This window comes from Chiloscyllium plagiosum, chromosome 34, assembly GCF_004010195.1.
Source record: "Chiloscyllium plagiosum isolate BGI_BamShark_2017 chromosome 34, ASM401019v2, whole genome shotgun sequence".
Taxonomy (NCBI): Eukaryota; Metazoa; Chordata; class Chondrichthyes; order Orectolobiformes; family Hemiscylliidae; genus Chiloscyllium; species Chiloscyllium plagiosum.
In genome coordinates this window covers 40,131,621-40,152,293 of record NC_057743.1, presented here as the reverse complement: position 1 = coordinate 40,152,293, position 20,673 = coordinate 40,131,621, and the positions used below count along the sequence as shown (strand labels likewise).

The 20,673-nt window shown below is 42.3% G+C and overlaps 1 long non-coding RNA gene across 1 annotated transcript; it reads right to left on the bottom strand.

The window, feature by feature from the left end:
* Window positions 1–11,311: 11,311 nt before the first annotated feature.
* On the bottom strand, window positions 11,312–20,311 carry LOC122540461. Its single transcript, XR_006309312.1, has 3 exons — window positions 20,154–20,311; window positions 16,498–16,545; window positions 11,312–12,969 (listed from the first exon to the last, which is right to left on the bottom strand). It is a non-coding gene; the product is annotated as an uncharacterized LOC122540461 (long non-coding RNA).
* Window positions 20,312–20,673: the final 362 nt, after the last annotated feature.

Below are 20,673 nucleotides of genomic sequence, written 5' to 3'. Positions count from 1 at the left end.
AGTCTAGAGTCATCAAAGAAGCGAGTGCTGAGATAGTTTTAATATTCCAAAATCTCCTAGAGTCTGGAAAGGGCACATCAGATCGGAAAATAGTAAATGTGACTTCCCTGTAAAAGAAAAGGGCAATATAGGAAACAGGAAATTACAGACCAGTTAACATTTCTTAGAGTTAAAACGCTGGAATCTAGTATAAAATGATTTTTTAAAAGTCTGTTTCTGTTCTGAGTGCAAAATGAAAAGCTTCAACTTCTAGTCTCTTAGCAGTGTTTGAAATATTAGCATGCAGGTGATTAGGCAAGGAAATGAAATGGAATATAAAAATTAGGAGCTTTAGCAACAATTTTACAGGATATTGAGACCATGTCTAGTATACTAGATGGTGGCTCAGTGGTTAGCACTGCTGCCTCACAGCATCAGGGACCCAGGTTCAGTTCCAGCCAGTGCCACACCACTATGTGAAATTTGCACATTTCACCCTGTGTTTCCTCTGGTGCTCTGGTTTCCTCCCACAGTCCAAAAATGTGCAAATTAGGATGGATTGCCCATGCTAAGTTGACCATAGTGTGCAGGGATGTGCAGGCTCGGTGGATTAGCCATAGGAAATGCAGGGGCTTACAGGGATCGAGAGGGTCTGGATGGGGTGCTCTTCAGAGGCTCAGTGTGGACTCGATGGGCCAAATGGTCTGCTTCCATACTGTGTAGGGATTCTATACTGCATAGTTTTTCTCCTTATTTAAGGACAAGCATTTGGAGAAGATTCACTCAATGAAATGATCTTGCGAGAACAGTTGGAGAGGCTGGGTCTGGATCCATTACCATTTAGAAGGACGAGAGGTGATCTCGTTGAGACATAAGATCCTGAGCGAATTTGACAGGGAGAGACCAGAACGAGGGAACAGTTTATAAACGAGAGGTCTTCCATTTAGGATGATGAATTGACTTCACTAAAGTGATCTGTTTCACTTTGATGTTATCGCTTCTCCCAGAGTTCCTGCAGAATTATGCAGATGTGGATGTTCATTAATTCCATCACTTAGCCTGAGCTGTAAGAAAGCAGCAATTATTAGAGTGAGTGGGATAGGTCATGTGGTTGGAAGTTACACTGTCCATATCCATGGACTCCCAAGCTTATCTACTGAAGGTCACAGGTCGCTGGTGATTTCACTGATGCACTCTTAATTGGTCACTCCTCCAGCCATTGAGACTCTGGGTTTTAGTCTGTACTGTTAAAGACCAATCAGCATCCTCTTCCCATTTTGTATATAAATGATGTTTTTATGAATTCTCTTTCTGTTTTGAGTGCAAAATGAAAAACTTCAACTTCTAGCCTGTTAGCAATGTTTAAAATGTTAGCACGCAGGTGGTTAGGGAAGGAAATGGAATGGAATATAAACGTAGGGAGCTTTAGCAACAGTTTTACAGGACATTGAGACCATGTTGAGTAACTTGACGGTGGTGTTCCTTTAGACTGCACTGTCTATACTCATACTCTGCTGCATCTCAGCCTCTGTCTCTCAAGTGATGATTGTAAGTTCTGAAAAGGCCTTTGTATTTTCTTACTATATAAGAAGTGTCCTTCTTCCCTTAGAGATTTTTATTTGTTTGTTCATTGGATGTGACATCACTGGCTGGGCCAGCATTTATTACCTGTCCCTAAATACCTAGAGGGTCTGGAGTTACATGTAAGTGAGACTGGGTAAGAATGGGGGGGGGTTACTACAAGTGGCTGTGGTTGCAGGGTCACCATCAAATGAACTCTCTTTAATTCAGGTTTTCTTTTATTGAATTCAAGTGTCGCCATCTGCCATAGGGGATCCATATCCTCAGAACACTAGCCTTGGGTGCGTAGGTAACTAGTCCAGAGGTATTACCACCACACTGCCACCCACCATCACCTGACTGGTGATGTCAGTGTTAGACTATAAATAAATTATTAACACACCTATTCTCACCATGTCCCATTTTCATACAACATGGAAACAGGCCCTTCGGCCCAAACAGGTCCATGCTAACCATGGTACAGATAGAAAAGAACACTGAGGGGGATTGTCCCCCGAATGTCACTGGACTCTTGATATCTAACGCTGCCGTTTTCTTGAGGGAGACCTGCACAGTCCAGCCAACCCAAACTGTCATTTCAAGGTGTGGAAGCAGTTGTTGTGGACTGTCTTTGCACTGAATGAATTTAAAAATGTGAGCACTTTCTGCACCAGACTTTGAAGTGCTTTTTTGAGTGTGTCAAGGTCAGAATTAGAAACCATTGACATCAGACCAGGTCAAATACAGCATCTGTGCCTCAGCTGCCAGTGACAGATTTAGTTCAGGAGTCATCAGGCTGGTTGCAAAATGAATCGTTTGTCTGTGATAGGTGGGCAGTGATTTAAGTCACATGGCTGTCTGACTCAGGGACCAGAAACCAATGAACATGATTGAACTGTTGCTTCCCCACTGGACCTTTGGGCAGGCAGTTCCCTGCCCCCCCCCCGCCAATCCCCCTCAGTGTTCTTTTCTATCTGTACCTGACCAACAGTTAGTTCCCCGGATGTGAATGGGTCACGGAGGTGCCACCATTACAGAGAAGGTTAGAAATGAGCACCAATGGGAAGTTATGATTGGGGTGAGGGAGGATTTATTCTGGCCTCAACACCAGAGTCCAGAAATTGTAGGGATCCAGGGAATGTCATTATCCACTAGATCCAGTAGGGAAGGGGTTCAGGGCTGGAGTACTGCCTCATTTAGAAATGGACCAAGATTAGGCCCCCTCTACAGATACTTCCCTAACCCTCGTCCAGGTGTGATGACCTGCACTTTGGGAATATTCACAGGCTTCGTGCAGATTCTGGGTAAACGGAATGGAATGTGTAGGGATCGGGGCCTTTTCTGAATAAGCTGTTGTAGTGAGGGCTGCTGCCTGTTCTGTTAACGGTTTCCTCCATTGGAGTGTGATTAAGACCAATTCTAGCCTCCTTAACTTTCACCAAAAGCTTTGCCTTCAATTCTATTCCTTCTACAGTTTCTCACTCGCATGTCCAACTTTCATCCTGCTGTGACTTCTCACAATCACAGTGCTGCTGAGCTTCCCCTCTCTGCTCTCGTTTACCCCAAAAAGCCTGCTCACCCCCACACAGCTCCCGGTATTGCCTCTGACCCAGTGAAGAACACTTCATTACACCAGTGGGTTATTTTTGAAAGAGCTGTAGGGATGAATGAACCAAAAGGAGGAAGAACAGAAAAGAACTTTACCTTTTAGTAATGCGTTGAATTATTAAGTCAGGAGTGTGATGGAATACTCCCCACTTGCCTGGATAAGTGCAACTTCAACAACACTGAAAAATGCTTGATATTATTCAAGGCAAAGTAGCCTTCCTGATTGGTACCACATCCACAAACAGCCCCCACCGACGCTAAGTAACAGTAATGTGTACTATCTACAAGATGCACTGCAGAGTTCCCCAAATATCCTCAGATAGCACCTTCTGAACCATGACCTCTACCATCCAGAAGCAGAAGGGCAGCAGATACATGGGAACACGACCCCCTCCAAGTCACTCACTGTCTGCCTTCGAAATATACTACTGTTCCTCCACTGTCATTGGATCAAAATCCTGGAATTCCCTACCCTAAGGGTAATGTGGGGTTTCTGCGCTCAGGAATATAGCTGTTCAAGAAGGCAGTTTACCACCACTACCACCTGCAGGGATGGGCTATAAAATGCTGTTTAAATGCCAGCATTACTCATACCCAATACAGAATTAATAAACAAAACAAGGAAATGAGGCAACTTTTCATCGCCATATCACATATTTGGCACATATCCAGCCTCGCAAATAATTGTCAATAATCCATATCAGATTTACAAGCAAGTCCTCAAGTTACCTGCCTTCCCTCGTTAATGTTATCAAGGCCCTGTCTGAGAGAAAGTGGTTTCACCCCAAGCCAGGATTTGTTCACAAAGCGAAGGTTTGCTCGCACGCATTTTGTGTGCTCCCGATAAATGGAAAAACGACTCTGGAGTCATCTCTCTCGCTCTCGTGCTATCCCCTTTCTGCTGCAATGGGAATACACAGCACCAACCAAAGCTGTCCACCTCAACAATGGACCTTAACTCTGGCTCTTACTGACCCTCTGTCACAGACACTCCCTCACCGACTCACTGCACCACCCCCACCCAACACACACACACACACACTCACTTTTCCTCATATACACACCCTCTGTCACAGACACTCACTCACACTGACTCACTTCACCACCCCCACCCCCTCACACACTTACACACACACATTCCCTCATATACACACGCTCACTCAGACATCCATCACATTGACACACGACCGCCAACACCTTGCCCTGCGCACACACCCATACAAACAAACTTCCTCATAGACACACTCATATTCCTTCATGCGTATCTACACACCCACATACGCACACACCCCCATCATTTTTACTGGGGATGTGTAATTAGACCAGGAGTGGTGGTGCTGAGGACGTAGAAGAGGGGCTCGAATCTGTTGGTCAAAGGCTGTAAAGGGTTGAATGAAATCTGCACCATCCTGTAGCTCTGCCCATTGACCACACTAACGTGAACAGCTGGGGCTCTCAGGAGCAGTAAGTCTGGTACATGCAGTGGAAACACTCTGTATACAGCAAGGTCCTAGCCATGAGGATGAGGAAGGTACCACAAAAGTGATTGTCTTACCAGTGGACTGAATCGCCTCCCTCTTCGGATAAAAGAAAATCTGAAATTATGAACCTAATGACGACCATGGAACCATCGTTGTTTGTTGGAAAACCCCAGCTGGTTCACTAATGCCCTTTAGGGAAGGAAACTGCCATTCCTACCTGCTCTGGCCTACATGTGACTCCAGACCCACAGCAATGGGTCAAATTACTCAAAGTTCTCAGTTTCCCTAAAGAAGCAAAATAATGCTGATGCTAGAAATCTGAAATCAAAGGGAAACTCAGCAGATCCGTAGCATCTACAGAGAGATATACAAGAGTGAACATTTTAAGTCCAGAAGCAGAGTCACATCAGATTTGAAATATTAACTCTGTTTCTCTCTCCACAGATGCTGCCAGACCTGCCGGGTTTCTCCAGCACTTCCTGTTTTTATTCCTCAAATTTCCCGTCTGATGAACTTAGTTTAACACAAAACATTGACCAGGTTTCTGTGCTAAACTCCAAACTGTTTTATGAGAAATCAATCCATTCTAAACTCAGAAAACAAAATATAAATGAACAATGTATAGCACTGGTCTTAAACCCCTACACACACACACGCAGGCACAGAAAAACAAAAACATTGATGTTACGAATGGAGAAAATATATTAGGGGAGCACAGTTCAATAGCACCAGGCCACAGGATTCAACGCGGTGTCCTTTTGTTTCTTCCAAGTCCTTCCGATCTCCAATCATCTTCTTTATCTTCTTCCCAAATCCTTTCAGTTCTTTATTGCAGTTGCAGTTGCCTCAGTCCCTGGTTTGAGGCAGCAGTTTCTAGGGAGATGGGGAGATGGGGAGAGAGAATAGCGAGCTCACTTTCTTCCAATCGTTTGTTCCTTCTCTGTATGGAGAGCAGTGCTGCCATTGTAGAGTCGAGAGGCTTTCTGCCACAGGATTGCTCACACACTGACTGGGCAGCCGCCCAGGGGCCAATCAGAGAGTTGTTGTCATGCCGATGACTCCTGACCCACACAACTGGTCCTGATTAACCAATCAACAGCCTGTCTCTGGGTAAAGCTGGCCGGAATCCCCAACCAGACTGCTGATGGCTCCCCAGCACCTTGCCGCACTGCTTAAACAAAGCAACAGTGTAAACACAACTCACAATGTGTTCCAGCAACTTGTCTTAAAGCTGTGTCATATTCATCTCGAGTTTCCTAAGCTTAAAGTTGTATCCTTTTCCCATTTCGGTCCACGATCCAAAAATAAAAAAAACAAAAGGCTGTGGATTTTCCAGTTGGTAACATTGCAATATGATATTACTAAAGATGAGAGACCGTAGTTATGAAGAGTAACTAGATATTCTGTTTCACTAGAGGGTAAAGAGGAGAATTGATCTGGATTTTCAAATTTATTGAGAAACAGTTTCCATTGGTCTGAGTGTCAATAACTGGAGGGGATTATTGCTACACTGTGCAGAAAAAGTTTGAATATTTTTAAAAAAAGGCCTGAGATTCCCAACCAAAATTCGATACCAGGAACAAGAATCCAAATCAGGTTCTAAAACAAACTCAGATAAATATGTGAGAAAGTAAAATGGAATGTAGAAGTTTAACTCAATGGAAGCTCTTGTATTTTGAAAGCAGAGGGAGGGATTACTGTAGAGTCTGGAGTGTCATCATTCAGGTGTGATGTGAAATCATGACAGGACCCAAAAGCTTCCATCGCACAGGCTGAAGAACAGCAAGGAATTTCCCCACGTCCAGGACAACAGCAACGCAATAACTGGGCATTTGTCTTGTTGCTGTTGGTCGGATCCTCCTGTGTATAAACTATGTTTGCTCACAACAGTGATTACACCAGAAGATTAATCCATTCCTTGTGAAGTAATTAAAAACAAGGGCATGAGGGTCTTTCTGGACATGGGACAATGGACAGCGTGTTAACACCAAGAGGAATATTTCTGCTCTCATCATCATTAATGCAAAGTTTTTCCTTCTCTTCCTCACCTTAAATCTAAATCAGACCGGTTTCCAGATTACTGAGCCAAGCTCACCTGCCGGACAAACTGCTCCATGCTTACTGAGTTCACTTGATGTGACATCACCCATCACGTTCCACCTTTTAGCTTGAGTTCTCTCCAGCTGCATTTAACCTTCCATTGAAGTAAATTAATCTAAAACAATAACTTTAGAAAGAAATCCATATACCCTGAATTATAACTCTCAAGAACAGCAAAGTAGCCAATGCCAATATTTGATTCAGCATCTTCCAACCTTCAGACCTTTGCAAACTCTTCATTCCCTTCAGTGAAATCACAACCCTGCGGTTTAGTTGTTTTACCTGGGAGATTCCATCCTGTAACTAATCTCTGAAAATGATCTGTTTATATGGCTTACAAATTCATTGAAATATACAGAAAGTTTTCTTGTAATATATCTCCTCTGACCTCATTGTTTCTTTGTACCTGGGAGATTGTGTGCCTGGAGAAAGTGAGACTGCAGATGCTGGAGATCAGAGCTGAAAATGTGTTGCTGGAAAAGCGCAGCAGGTCAGGCAGCATTCAAGGAACAGGAGAATCGACATTTCGGGCATAAGCCCTTCTTCAGGAATGAGGAAAGTGTGTCCAGCAGGCTAAGATAAAAGGTAGGGAGGAGGGACTCACTGAAATCCTTGTAGAGGGAGGAAGAGAGCTTCTTCAAGGAAGGCATCCTTGTAAGAGGATTCACAGTAGGTTAAAATCTTCGAGGAGAAAGTGAGGACTGCAGATGCTGGAGATCAGAGCTCAAATAAAGAACAATGGACAGGGCACATATTGGGAGGACATTGCAGACATGTCTGGAGACATTACTGAGTGAGTGTGAGTGAGAGTGTGTGAGTGCGAGTGTGAGTGAATGAGTGTGCGTGTGTGTATTAGTGAGCGAGTGTGAATGACTATGCGAGTGAGTGTGTGTTTGAATGAGTGAGTGAGTCAATGTGGGTGAGTGACTGAGTGTGAGTGAAAGTGTGTGAGTAAGTGTGAGTGTGAATGAGTGTGAGAGTGAGTGAATGACTGTGAGTGTTAGTGAGGGAGTGAATTAGTGAGTGTGTGTGAGTGAGTGAATGAGTGTGAGTGAGTGAATGGGTGTGAAGTGTATCACATAAGAAAACAACCCATATGAATCACTGAAAGCAGAGAGGGTTGCATTATAGGTTTTATACAATTGTGGTTTTTATTCTTTACAAATTATAATTTGTAGAGTGGTTGTTGAGTATAACAGCGTAAGACATAGAATTTATAGCAAAATATTACAGTATGGTACAACTGAAATTATATGTTGATAAAGACCTGAATTGTTTGTTAAATCTCTCATCTTTTAGAATGACCATGTTGGGTTTGGTTCTTTCATAAGTAAATCCCAGAATTCTTTGGCAAGTGACACTGTTGTTATGATTGTTGTTATTTTATGGAGGATTTGTGGTTCAAATATTGTTTGCTCGAAGGGGAGTTAATTGTGATATACATAATGGAGAAAGTGATTAGAAGGAACTCTTTATAGAGGAGGTTTGTGTGCAGCATATACACCAGCATGTGTGTGTTGGGCCAAATGGCCTCTGTGCTATCAAAGTTTAGTTAGTTATAGTCAGAGTTAGGATTTAAGTTCTACCAAGGCTGCATCATGTTTCATCTTCATACCATATTAGTTAAATATTCAAAATGACCATTCCACCACTTAGACAAAGATAAACTTGTTTACTTAACTCTCAGTTTATCATCAGTTTAGTCCCACATCATTGTGGGCGGCACGATGGCACAGTGGTTAGCACTGCTGCCTCACAGCGACTGAGACCCGGGTTCAATTCCCGCCTCAGGCGACTGACTGTGTGGAGTTTGCACGTTCTCCCCGTGTCTGCGTGGGTTTCCTCCGGGTGCTCCGGTTTCCTCCCACAGTCCAAAAGATGTGCAGGGTCAGGTGAATTGGCCATGCTAAATTGCCCGTAGTGTTAGGTAAGGGGTAAATGTAGGGGTATGGGTAGGTTTCGCTTCGGTGGGTCGGTGTGGACTTGTTGGGCCGAAGGGCCTGTTTCTACACTGTAATGTAATCTAATCTAAAAAATTGTGAGGATTCTGTGGGGCTTCTCTAATTTAGGACTTGAGTATTCTGCTCTCCTTTCATCCCACCACAAGGCTTAGCTCTGTACTCCATCCTTCCAACTCTCTATTGCCTTCTTCCTGTTATTATGTTCCTTAAAACCTGTCACCTTAACTGAACATTTAGTCACATGTCCTGAACTAGCTCCTGGATCTTTTATCCAATTACATCCCTGGGAAGCACCTTCCGAAATTTTGTTCAACATCCCAGGTGGCTATGTAAATGCAAGTTAACCAATATTGAAACCCACATTGACCTTTTTAACAGCAACATCTGTTTCAATTTGTGACACCCCAAATGAAAAGCTGTCCAGCTGCAATAAGGATTTCACACACAAATACTTCAGATAATATTTTGATCACTACCCTTCTTGGAAAAAAAGACTTTATTTAAAAAATAATTCTGCTGCAGAGTTACAGTCAGTACATTCTTTTACAAAGTGGCTAGGCAAAGCATTTCAACAAGTTATGGAAGTGAATTTTACTCAAATTCAGGTCCCAATATAACAGTAACACTCGATCAACACATAAAGCTAGAACTCTTCTTAGTATAGTTTAGTTCTTATCTGCTGCATTCGCTTTTAACATTTATATCTCCCAGTAGTGAGGGAGATGATGTGGACTGGTTCAGAAATTCCCAATGCGTGACTCCAGACCAGAGCGTCCAGGCTGGAATCCCCTTGAACCATGTTACTGTGTGTTACTGGGTGTGTGATCTTGCGGTGAGGTTCCACACCAGGAGCAGGGCCTTACATGATCCATTGTTCCGTGACTCAGCAGTTAGTGATGCAGCCAGTCAGCAGATCGACTCCCAGTGTTTGTCTCCATGTGTCTTTTCAATGAGTTTCTATGTGGTTCCCTTACCCCCCCACCTGACCCCAAAACAAGGTTTACTTCTGGGCAGTTGCCCTGAGAGTCGCACCTTCCCTCTGAAAGACGAAGGGTTTCAGTTACATTGAGAAACCTAAGAGGGGACTTGGTGGGGTTGTTTAAAATCGTCAGGGGCCTGGGCAGACTGGATAGAGAGAAACATTGGTGGAAAGGGAGAGGATGACGGGATTTCAATTTAAGGGGATTGGCAAGATGATGAGAGACATTTACCCAGCAAGTACCCAGTATCTAGAAGTTGCAGACGCTGAGTTAATTGTGACCTTCAGAGATAACCAGACGAGCGTCTGAAGAGTGGGAATTGACAAGGGAGAGGTCAGTGAGAGTGGGACTGGCTGGAAACATTCCCTGAGTCAATGATTCCCCAGCTGAGAGAATGAATCTGACACTAGATCCAAAACCAAAGTGAAATGTAATCCTGGAAGATGTTTGAAGTTATCTATCCCAAGACAGTTAGGTGCCTTTTTCAATGATGCCCAATATTTTCAGGTGTGTACAGACACAATATTGAGAATATCAAGGGGAGAATCCAGGACCATTTGTGCATGGATTTAGTGCATTAACCTATCCCAGGCTGGATGAACACAATGAGGAACTTGTCAAACATACACTGAGCAGCTCGAGTGTGACTTTTCCCCTTCGCTTACATTTTCTTTGCATCAGTCACTTGACACCTTAAAATGGTAATTTATTTGGAATAAGGTGAGTGCAATTGTTCAGATTTGGAATCTTTATATTGAATTAGATGTATGGTATTGAACAAAGTAAAAATGAACATTGTGCTAATGTAACAGAGGTCAAACAATTCCGGATAGTCCAAAGGGAACATCTGCCTTGTTCCTCTTCTTTTTAAACACTCAGTCAATTCACCAAATCACAAAAACCCCAAGCTCAGTGATTTCTCATTGAAAATAATGCACAAAGATAAGACAAATTCAATATTTGATCAAGTAATTAATTATTGACAAAAGGAAATGAAGTAAAATCCAACTCACATCATTATTAACACCATTGAATGGTTCAATACCATTACTTGGGGAAACAGGAATTTCTGACCTTCCTAGGCAAGGCTTCCTCAGCTGTAGGAGGTTAACTTTCCAATGCTATCCCAGGAACTCGGGCCAGCATTCCCATGCTAGCCCTTTAAAGGCTTCAGTCTCACTCTCTACTCCCCCCATCTCCACAACACTGCAGGTAAAGGTGCAATGTCTCGATATTAACATGATCGATTCTCTAGCAAGACCCCTCCATCACATATCCTGGAATTTATTGGCAAAATCTTCAAAGTTGGGCAGTTTGAGGCAGTTGTACATTCACAATGAAGCAGTGATCTGTGGCCACTTTGGGTTTCAGAGGTGCACTGGGTTGCAGGAGGAGGTGTAGGTCTGGGAAGGGCTTCAACAAGAACACAAGGGATCAAAGCAGGAGGCCATTCGGGCCATCGATCATGGTTGACCTCTACCTCACTTCCAATTTCCCACCCACTCACTATAATCTCTTGATTTCCCAAGAGACCAAAGAGCTATTTCCCTCCACCTTAAACTTATTGCCTGCATTTGGCTCATATCCCTCTAACCCTTTCTTATTCATATACCTGCCCAAATGTCTTTTAAATGTTGTAACTGTACCTGCATTTACCACTTCTTCTGGCAATTCATTCCACAGAAGAACCATCCTCTATGTGAAAACGTTACCCCTCATGTTCCTATTAATTTTTTATTCTCTCACCTTAGAAATATGCCCTCTAATTTTAAACTCCCCTACCCTAAGGAAAAGACCTTTGCTATTCATTTTGTCTGTGTCCCTCATGATTTTATGAACCTCAATAAGGTCACCCCCTCAACCTCCTAAACTCCAGTGAGAAAAGTCCTAGTTAATCCAGCCTCTCCTTATAACTCATACCGTCCCATCCTGGGAACTTCCTTGGAAATCTTTTCTGAACCCTCTCCAGTTTAATAATGCTGTCCATATAACAGGTCGACCAGAATTATACACAGTACTTCAAAAGTGGCCTCACCAACACCCCATACAACCACAACATGACCTCTCAACTCCTGTACTCAATGATCTGAGCATTGAAGGCTAGTGTGCTAAACACCTTTGTAATCAGCTTGTCTACCAGTGACACAACTTGCAAAGAATTATGTACCGGAACCCAGAGCAGTCGCCTCTCCATAGTGGATGTGCTTTCAGCTCTACGTCCACCCAGATGAGTGGGGGTGGTCTATTGTCCTGACACTGTCTTGGCCTGCTGCCTCCAGGTAGTATGTTTACCCTCAGCACAGCCAAGAATCCCCGTCAACCTCCTAAATTCACTTTCAACAACACTCTTGAAGAGTTCGCCTCTGGGAAATGCCAGCTTTTGCCAGGCTTTCAACCCATCTCTGTCAAACCATCCAGCATCAAGAAAAGTGTCCTGTAACTGATACCCCACCCAGTGTGGGTATTTATGGGATCCTCCTGCTTCTGTTCCCAGTGTCCGTTCACTTGGAAAATTCCATGTCCTGTAATCTGATTACACTCTCATCCACCTTGAGCCCAGTGAATACAGGTAGCCAGCAATGGCAGCAAATGAAACTACAATCATTCAAAGGTAATTCAACAGGAAACACCAAATTACTCATTGCACTATTAGCAAATCAATACCATAGTGTTCAATAATTTAGCATCACTGTTAGCCCACTTAGTGCTGACAGTCATTTCATACAAAATTGTGGGATTCCAATGGCAATATTTATTGTAAATTGTCAATTGTGTATTTTATGGGCTGCAACTTAAGGAGTGAATGTGGGATATTTGTCCCCTGGACCTGTCCTGCTACCTTATAATAACATGGCGTCAATTATTAACAAAGAATAATTAATTCCATTCTGTTAATTAATTTCATAATCGACAAATTCAATCATGCTCAGTTCTAACTGGAATGAACTGATTATAACTCCAAATGTAATCACAGTTTTTGAATTTGACAACCCTGATAGTTCTGTTCAAAGATGTGCAGTACAATATATATCAAACTCTGAATATATCAACAAAATAAGATGTCAAAATGTAAATATTCAATAATGTCGCAGTTATTCCAACAAACTATATACCAGTTCTCAAATTTTCAGCTTCAGAAATTAGCGCTTTATATAAATTTTATGATATAAAAATAGAAATGTTCATTACTGCTATACACGTTGCTCCACATTCATTGTCTTCATCTCTTTTCAAGGGAAGATTCAATAATATCCGGAAAAGTGCGAAGGCAGTTGCGAGGTTATGGCACTGATAAAGAACCTGAGAAAGACAAAAGTGGGTTTTCAGTGTTTGATCCGTTTAATGATTTCAGAATTACCTCTGCATTGACTCATGCTCAATTCCATTGTCACAGTCACCTGAAGGACCATAAACGTTCAGCCCAGCAATGTGCGGAGGGGAATAAAACTGGTAGAAAAAAGAATACAAAAATAACACAGAAGGAAACATAAAAGGGAACCCAAAAATCTCCTACTGACTTGTAAATAGGAATCCTGCAGTATGAGGTGGACTGCTACATATATGAATGGTAAAGGTTTGGAGGGATATGGGCCGGGTGCTGGCAGGTGGGACTAGATTGGGTTGGGATATCTGGTCAGCATGGACGGGTTGGACCGAAGGGTCTGTTTCCATGCTATACATCTCCATGACTCTATTTTAGGGACAAAGACGGTGATATATGTTTAGAGGGACAGGACAAAGATATAATACATGAATGACTATTGTTACAATCCCAGATGATGGCAATACTGAACAAGTCAGCTACCAGCGTGAAATCTGGATTGATAGATTTTAAATTCAATCTTTGCTTGTGGTTACCAAAGTGGTTAGTCACTGAAATTATTCACTCAAAGCTGCCAATGTTCTTTAACACAAGAATACATGTTTATCATTTCAAGGAACAAGAATAGACAAAGCGATATAGCTAAGATGGTTTAATAAGATCTTAGCATAAACAGTAAAACAAAGGTTCAACCTGTTTCCCAACAATACAGATTCTCAATCTCTGAGATGCAGGCAAATGAGACTACTTTAGATTGGGAAACCTGGTTGGTCCAGGGGAGTTGAACTGAAGGGCCTGTTTCCGTGCTTTTGACTCTATAAATATCACTCTGATGTCAACTTTTTAATTTCTTACTTAACTGATGCTTCCCAGTTCTCTTTCTTGGAGTGGTGAGCTAGTTTGATAGCCTGAACATCCTTTCAGTTCTGACAATTTGGAAATTTTGATACAATCACTCACAGTTTAGAAACTTCACAAACTAAAATTCTTCTCCCAGAGTGAAAACTGTTCTCTGGAACTAAAACCTGATTCTTCTGTCAGGAGCACATTGTTCTCCTGAACTGACCTCCTACTTCTTCCGAACTGAAATCAAAACAAAGCTAGTGGCCCCTAGTCTCTTTATCTGTTGTAACTCAGCAGTAACACATTTCAGCACCACAGGCATCTTTCTAGACACTTAAATGAATCATGTGCTTTCTTGAAAATAATATAATTCAGTCACTGTTCCAATGACTTTCTGACGTCTTTAAAAATATTACTTTCACAGAACTGAAACCAACTTGACTAATTTCAATTGAATTTTTGATGAAATAACAGTGAAGGTTGATGAAGGGTGGATATCCCCGTATGGATTTTAAGAAGGTATTTGACAAAGTACTACAAAAAGCAAAGGCTCACAAACCAGAGACGCGTGGTTAGGAATATAACATTAGCTTGTATTAAAAAAAATTAGCTGAAGGACATTGGTGGGTGGTTTCTCGCGGTCTGCAGGACTGGCAGCAGATGGTGGTATTCCCAAACAGCCAGCAGTTGGCATACTGCTTTCTTTACATAGAATTTGGATATTGGCATTCAGAGTAAGATTTCAAAATTTGCCAATAATAGCAAACTTGAAGGATTGTGAATAATATGGGTGATATCAGTTAACTGCAGCAGACAGAGAAAGGCTATCAGAATGGGCAGACAAGGGGCAAATGGAATTTAATGCAGAGAAGTGTGAGATGCTGCATTTTTGGCAGAAGAAATGATAAGGGACAATATAGACTGAATGGGGTACAGAGGTAGTGCTCCTTATCTCCAAATCAGGAGACCCAGGTTCAAATCTTGCCTGCTTCAGAAATGTTTAACAATATCTCTAAACAGGTTAATTAGGGAAATATCTACAATCAAAATAAAGACTTAACTTTATTCTTGGGAGCTTTTGTGGGGTGGTGATATTCCTACCTTTGAACCAGGAGGCTGATTAGAAATATCTGACCGTGTAGCTCAGCTATGAGTAGCTTGGAGGAGCAGAGCAATCTGGGGGAGGGGGGATCAATCAGAAGGTAGAGTAGTTAGGAAAGCAAATGGGATCTTGTCTCAATCAACACAGGACTGGAATAAAAGCAGAGATGTTACAATTAATCATTAGCAAGGTCTGGTTAAGCCACAACTACAGTATTGAGTACAAACACTGTCACCAAACATTAGGAAGGATGTGAGGCTCCTTGGGAGAATACAGAGGGGTTTTACTAGAGTGGACCAGGGTTGAGGGAATTTAGTGACAAGGTTTGTTGGAAAAGATGGATGTTTTCCTCAGACAGAAGATTTGAAAGAGGTCGATAAGTTTATAGCTTTAAGCAATATGGACAAGAGGAAGTTGTTCCCGTTGTTTGATGGTCCAAAGCATGAAGGACCCAGAGTTAAGGTTCTGGATAAGGGATGCAGAAAGGGTTTGGAGAAAAACCATTTTGCCGCAGTGAGTAGTAATGACCTGAAAGTTGGTGTCTATGAGGGAGTGGGTGCTGAGACAACATTTCCAAAAGAAATTTGGACAGGTAACTGAAGGAAACAAACTGCAGGACTATGGGGATATGGTGGAAGAGTGGGCCTGACTGGATTACTCTATAGAGAGCCAACATTGACCTGATAGGCTGAATGGCCTCTTGTACCTTAATGACTCTATGATTACTTAAAGTTCAGTCAATATTGCTGTCTGTTAAATACACTAAATCCAATGATTTACTATTTTCAAGTTCAGCATGCAAGTACAGTATTAAATAAGATAATCTCACTGATGCAATGATCCCACTAGGGGGTCTACACTGAGTAGAGATAGCATTGTATTCCTACAGCCCTGAATCTTGCTTCCTCCTGATTGGGTGAAACCAGTGAATTTATCCTTGTATCTGCCATTTGTGAACATTATGAGAATTGTCTCATACCTTTATTGAACAATAACTTGAAAAAGAGACTGAGCAGCATTAATCGAAGAGCCCACAGAGGACTTGAATGGAATTCCTTATTACTTGAATAATCAGTTATTTCATTCCTCTACGTGAGGCTTCAGTTTGCTTGGCTAAAAGGTCTATATAGGTAAATCCTTGGCCCGTTGTGAATCCTGACAGTTATTCACTGAAATGGAACACAATTTTCCATAAACTGTACAGAAACAGTTTTTAGTCGCTTGCGGATACTGATTGGTCCTGAGATTGAGTGAAATTTATTAATCAGTCTATTTTCAAGCAGAAGAACCCTTACTCATGAACCTTCTCTGTCAATGACACATTTCTTCGTGGGACCTGGAACCCTGTATGTCAAGCAGTGTTTCACAGTCAGAAAGCTGCCTGACGCTATTCGCCTGTAACAGGATGTGGTACACATACTGACACCAGGCTAAGCTGCTGGTTAAACCACTACAACCCCAAACGGGCAGAGATATTAACTCTGAGCCCAAAGGCACCCAGTCCAGCTGGAAGTTTCCAAGGAGGGATGACAATGATAGAGAAGGAAACTATCCTGCTTACCTTTACAGATATCCCAAGCCTACGGCGATGCTTCTGTGGGATTAAATACTAGGAAAGAAAAGAGAAAAATGGGAAAAAAATACAAAATTATAATTAGGAATGTTCTCAATGAACAGTAGCTACGAAGACAAAGAAGTTTTAAAATATTCTTCATTCACAGGATGTGATCATCACTGACCAGGCCAGGCATTTATTGCACATCCCTAACTGCCCAGACCCAGAGGGCAGTTAAGACTCAACCACAATTCTCTGAGTCTGGCTTTTTAAAGATGGCACTGGTGCCAGGGATGCTAGTCCACTCTAAGCAATCCAGATAGTGGCAAGTTGTTCTGGGTTCTGCAGGTGGTATAGTGGAGCTGGAATAGTGAGGTGGGTGCTATAGGTGCAGCCTGGATGGCTAATGAGGTGAGTTAGGTAATCTATGGTAAGAGATTTTGCTCAGCCTCACAGACAGAAATGTGCCAAGAAACTCAACAAAACCGATGCATAACTGAGAAAGGATTAAGCCGTGGTGTACCTGCATTGTAAGCTACAAACACCTTATTGTATTCTCCTGGGTTTAAAAGAGTGTCTATTCTTCCTCATTAGTGGTCTCTTCTAGTTGGAAGACCTTACGCAGGCGATATAGTGGCAAAGTTATTAGAATCATAGAAGCCCTACAGTATGGAAACAGACCATTCGGCCCAGATGGTCCACCCCAACCCTCTGAACAGCATCCCATCCAGACCCATCACCTTACTCTACCTTTCCCATGGCTAATCCAACTATCCTACACATCATTAGACTGAGGGAGGGAACCGAAACACCCAGAAGAAACCCACAAAGACACAGGTAGAATGTGCAAACTCCACATAGCCCAAGGGTGGAATTGTAACTGGGTTCCTGGTGCTGTGAGGCAGCAGTGCTAACCACTGAGCCACCATGCCACCCTTATCAGCCTTGTTATAGGCCCAGTGATCCAGAGACGTGTGTTCAAATCGTACCATGACAATTGCAGAAGTTAAATGTAAATTGTTTTAAAAATCTGGAATGAACAGCGAGTACCAACAATGGTGACAACTACCAGATTGTTGTTAAACACTCATAAATATTGTCCAATTGGCCAGGACCTTATTGATGGCAAAGCAGGGTTGATGGACTGAATGGCCCACTTCTCCTCCTCTTATTCTTCTCATTCATTTGTATTGTTTAGGGAAGGAAACCTGCTGTCCTTATCTGGTCTGGCCTACATACGATTCAAGAACCAACAGCAATGTGACTCGCTCTGAAATGGTCTGACAGCTGACCACCACCTTCATAAAGACAGTTCCGATGCTCACATCTCGGGAAAGATTAACTCAAAAATATTGGCACACTCTCAGGGGTAGGATAATAAATTGTGTTTGGATGAAACTTCCAATCATCTTTTTTAAGGAATTTCACCTGAACACATTAATCAACTCATTAAATCAACAGAAACCTCACCCCAGAGGATTGTTTTCTGGTTCAAAAACATCAAGTTCTAATGTCATCTGGCTTGACACAAAATCAGTTACAGTATATGTAGAGTCATAGAGTCATACAGCACTGAAACAGATCCTTTGATCCAACCTGTTCATGCCGAACATAATCCCAAACATAACTAGCCCCACCTGCCAGCTCTTGACCCATATCACTCCAAACCCTTCCAATTCATGTACTTATCGAAATGTCATTTAACATTGTAACTGTGCTCACATCCATCATTTTCTCAGGAAGTTCATTCCACACACGAACCACTCTCTGTGCAAAAATATTGCCCCCATGTCTTTTTAATCTCATGTTAAAAATGTGCCCCCTAGTCTTGAAATCCCTCATCTTAGGTAAAAGACAACTATCATTAACTTTATCTATACTTCCCATTATTTTATAAACTTCTAAGGGGTCATCTCTCAACCTCCTTTATTCAGTAAAAAAAGACCCAGCCTTCCTTTATAACTCAGACTTTCCCAGCAATCTCTTCCGGACCCTCTTCAGTTTAATAAGATCCTCCTTGTAACTGGGCGACCAGAACTGGACACAGTGCTCCAGACTAGACCTCACCAATTAACAAAGATTATCAGCGAGGTTAAGAACCTTGAAAAAACAGAATTTTTATAGTAATGAGCATCTATGAGATGATGTCATTTGATATAGATTTTTATTGGGCCAGTTTGTATTTGGTGATTTTTGGCCTTCAGTAATAGCTTTCAAATGTTTTCAATTTATCCGTAAAGCCACAGCTCCCCACAAAGGCCAAGGTGAAAGGTGCAGCCTTCTCAACAGCAAGAAGCTGCTCCAACTCGTTAAAGGAACACGATGAGAGGGATATGGATTTAAAGTGATGTGCAAAAGAAGCAAGAGTGATGTGAGGAGAAACCTTTTCCCACAGCGAGTAGTTTGGCCCTGGAAGATTCTGCCGGGGAGAGGGGGGGAATGTTCAATTGAGGCCCTCCAGAGGGAATTGGATGATTATTTGGCAAAAATAGTGAGCAAGGAAATGAAGAAAAGGAGGAGATTTGCACCAGGTGATGATGCTTGTTTGAAGAGCCAATGCAGGCACGATGGGCCAAATGGCCTTCTTCTGCACCATAACAATTCTGTAATTCTGTGAACGTTCATTCATTCTTTAGCCCATTAAAGAGCTTGATATTTTAACCAGCCATTTGTCTGTATTAATGGCCTCTCAATGATGCTACTTATTCCTGCGATTAACCTCCAATAGGCTGGGAATGATCTGCCAACTACTTGTTTCTTCTGTTCTGTCAAAAACAGATCCAGGTTGAACACAAGTTGAAGTTGGAATAGTAGAGTCCCTCCCACTAACAGTCCAATGCTGAATCTACCAGAATTCTTCAAAACTACACAAAGTACATCGACATCACAGGGTGACAGGACAATGGGGCCGCTCCCTCGTGACCCCCTAAAGCCAAATGCCAAGTTCAGGATCCATACTTCCGCAAGGAGACAGCTATCTCCAATCTCTTCATACTCAACTCAGAAACCAAACCACCAGGCCTAGAGATTGACATAGCAGTTGACCTCTCTCGTCTACACAATGACTCATGAACAGAGAGCGCATGTTTTCCAAATCTCTACATAAGAATACAAAGTTCCAGAATCATTGGAGTTGTGTGTCAGACATCAGTCTATATTGGTCTCAGATGGCTAACGTACTCTTGTACGTAACTGCTGCTCTCACAAACATTTGACTTTTGGAACAATTTAATACATCTCCAATATTCCAACATAATACATCTCCAATTTAATATTTAATACATCTCCAATATTCCAACATAATACATCTCCAATTTAATACATCTCCAATATTCCAACATAATACATCTCCAATTTAATACATCTCCAATATTCCAATAGCTTTGCAAAAAGTATTTGGAAAATAGCAGCATTAAAAATTCACTTCGGCTCTTGTCCCTGCCTCAGCACCAGTACATTTCAGGCATTTCTGTGTTTTGACTTTTTTATGGAATATAGGCATCACTAGGCTGGCCAGCTTTCACTGCCCCTCCCTAATTGCCCTGGCTAAGGCGAGTTAAATGCCCCCTAAGATCTCAAGATCATGAAAAAATGGGAGGCGGGTTTGGGCCTGTTCTCACCACTGCTCTATACAATTGTAGCAAGACTTTTACACCTCACACCTTCTTTACAAAAACTAACTTCAGTCTTCACGAGCCACTGCAGTCTATATGATGTAGGTACACACACTATGCTATTCACCAGAGACAGAGAGTTCCAGGATTTTAATCCAGTCACAGTGAAGGTTGAATCATATTCAAAGTTTGGGAGAAGATTTGTAGCTCGGGTGCTCGTTGTTGTGGTTCTGTTCGCCGAGCTGGAAATTTGTGTTGCAGACGTTTTGTCCCCTGTCTAGGTGACATCCTCAGTGCTTGGGAGCATCCTGTGAAGCGCTTCTGTGATCTTTCCTCCGGCATTTATAGTGGTTTGAATCTGCCGCTTCCGGTTGTCAGTTCAAGCTGTCCGCTGCAGTGGCCGGTATATTGGGTCCAGGTCGATGTGCTTGTTGATTGAATCTGTGGATGAGTGCCATGCCTCTAGGAATTCCCTGGCTGTTCTCTGTTTGGCTTGTCCGATAATAGTAGTGTTTTCACTGTCAAACACATGTTGTTGTCATCTGAGTGTGTGGCTACTAAGGATAGC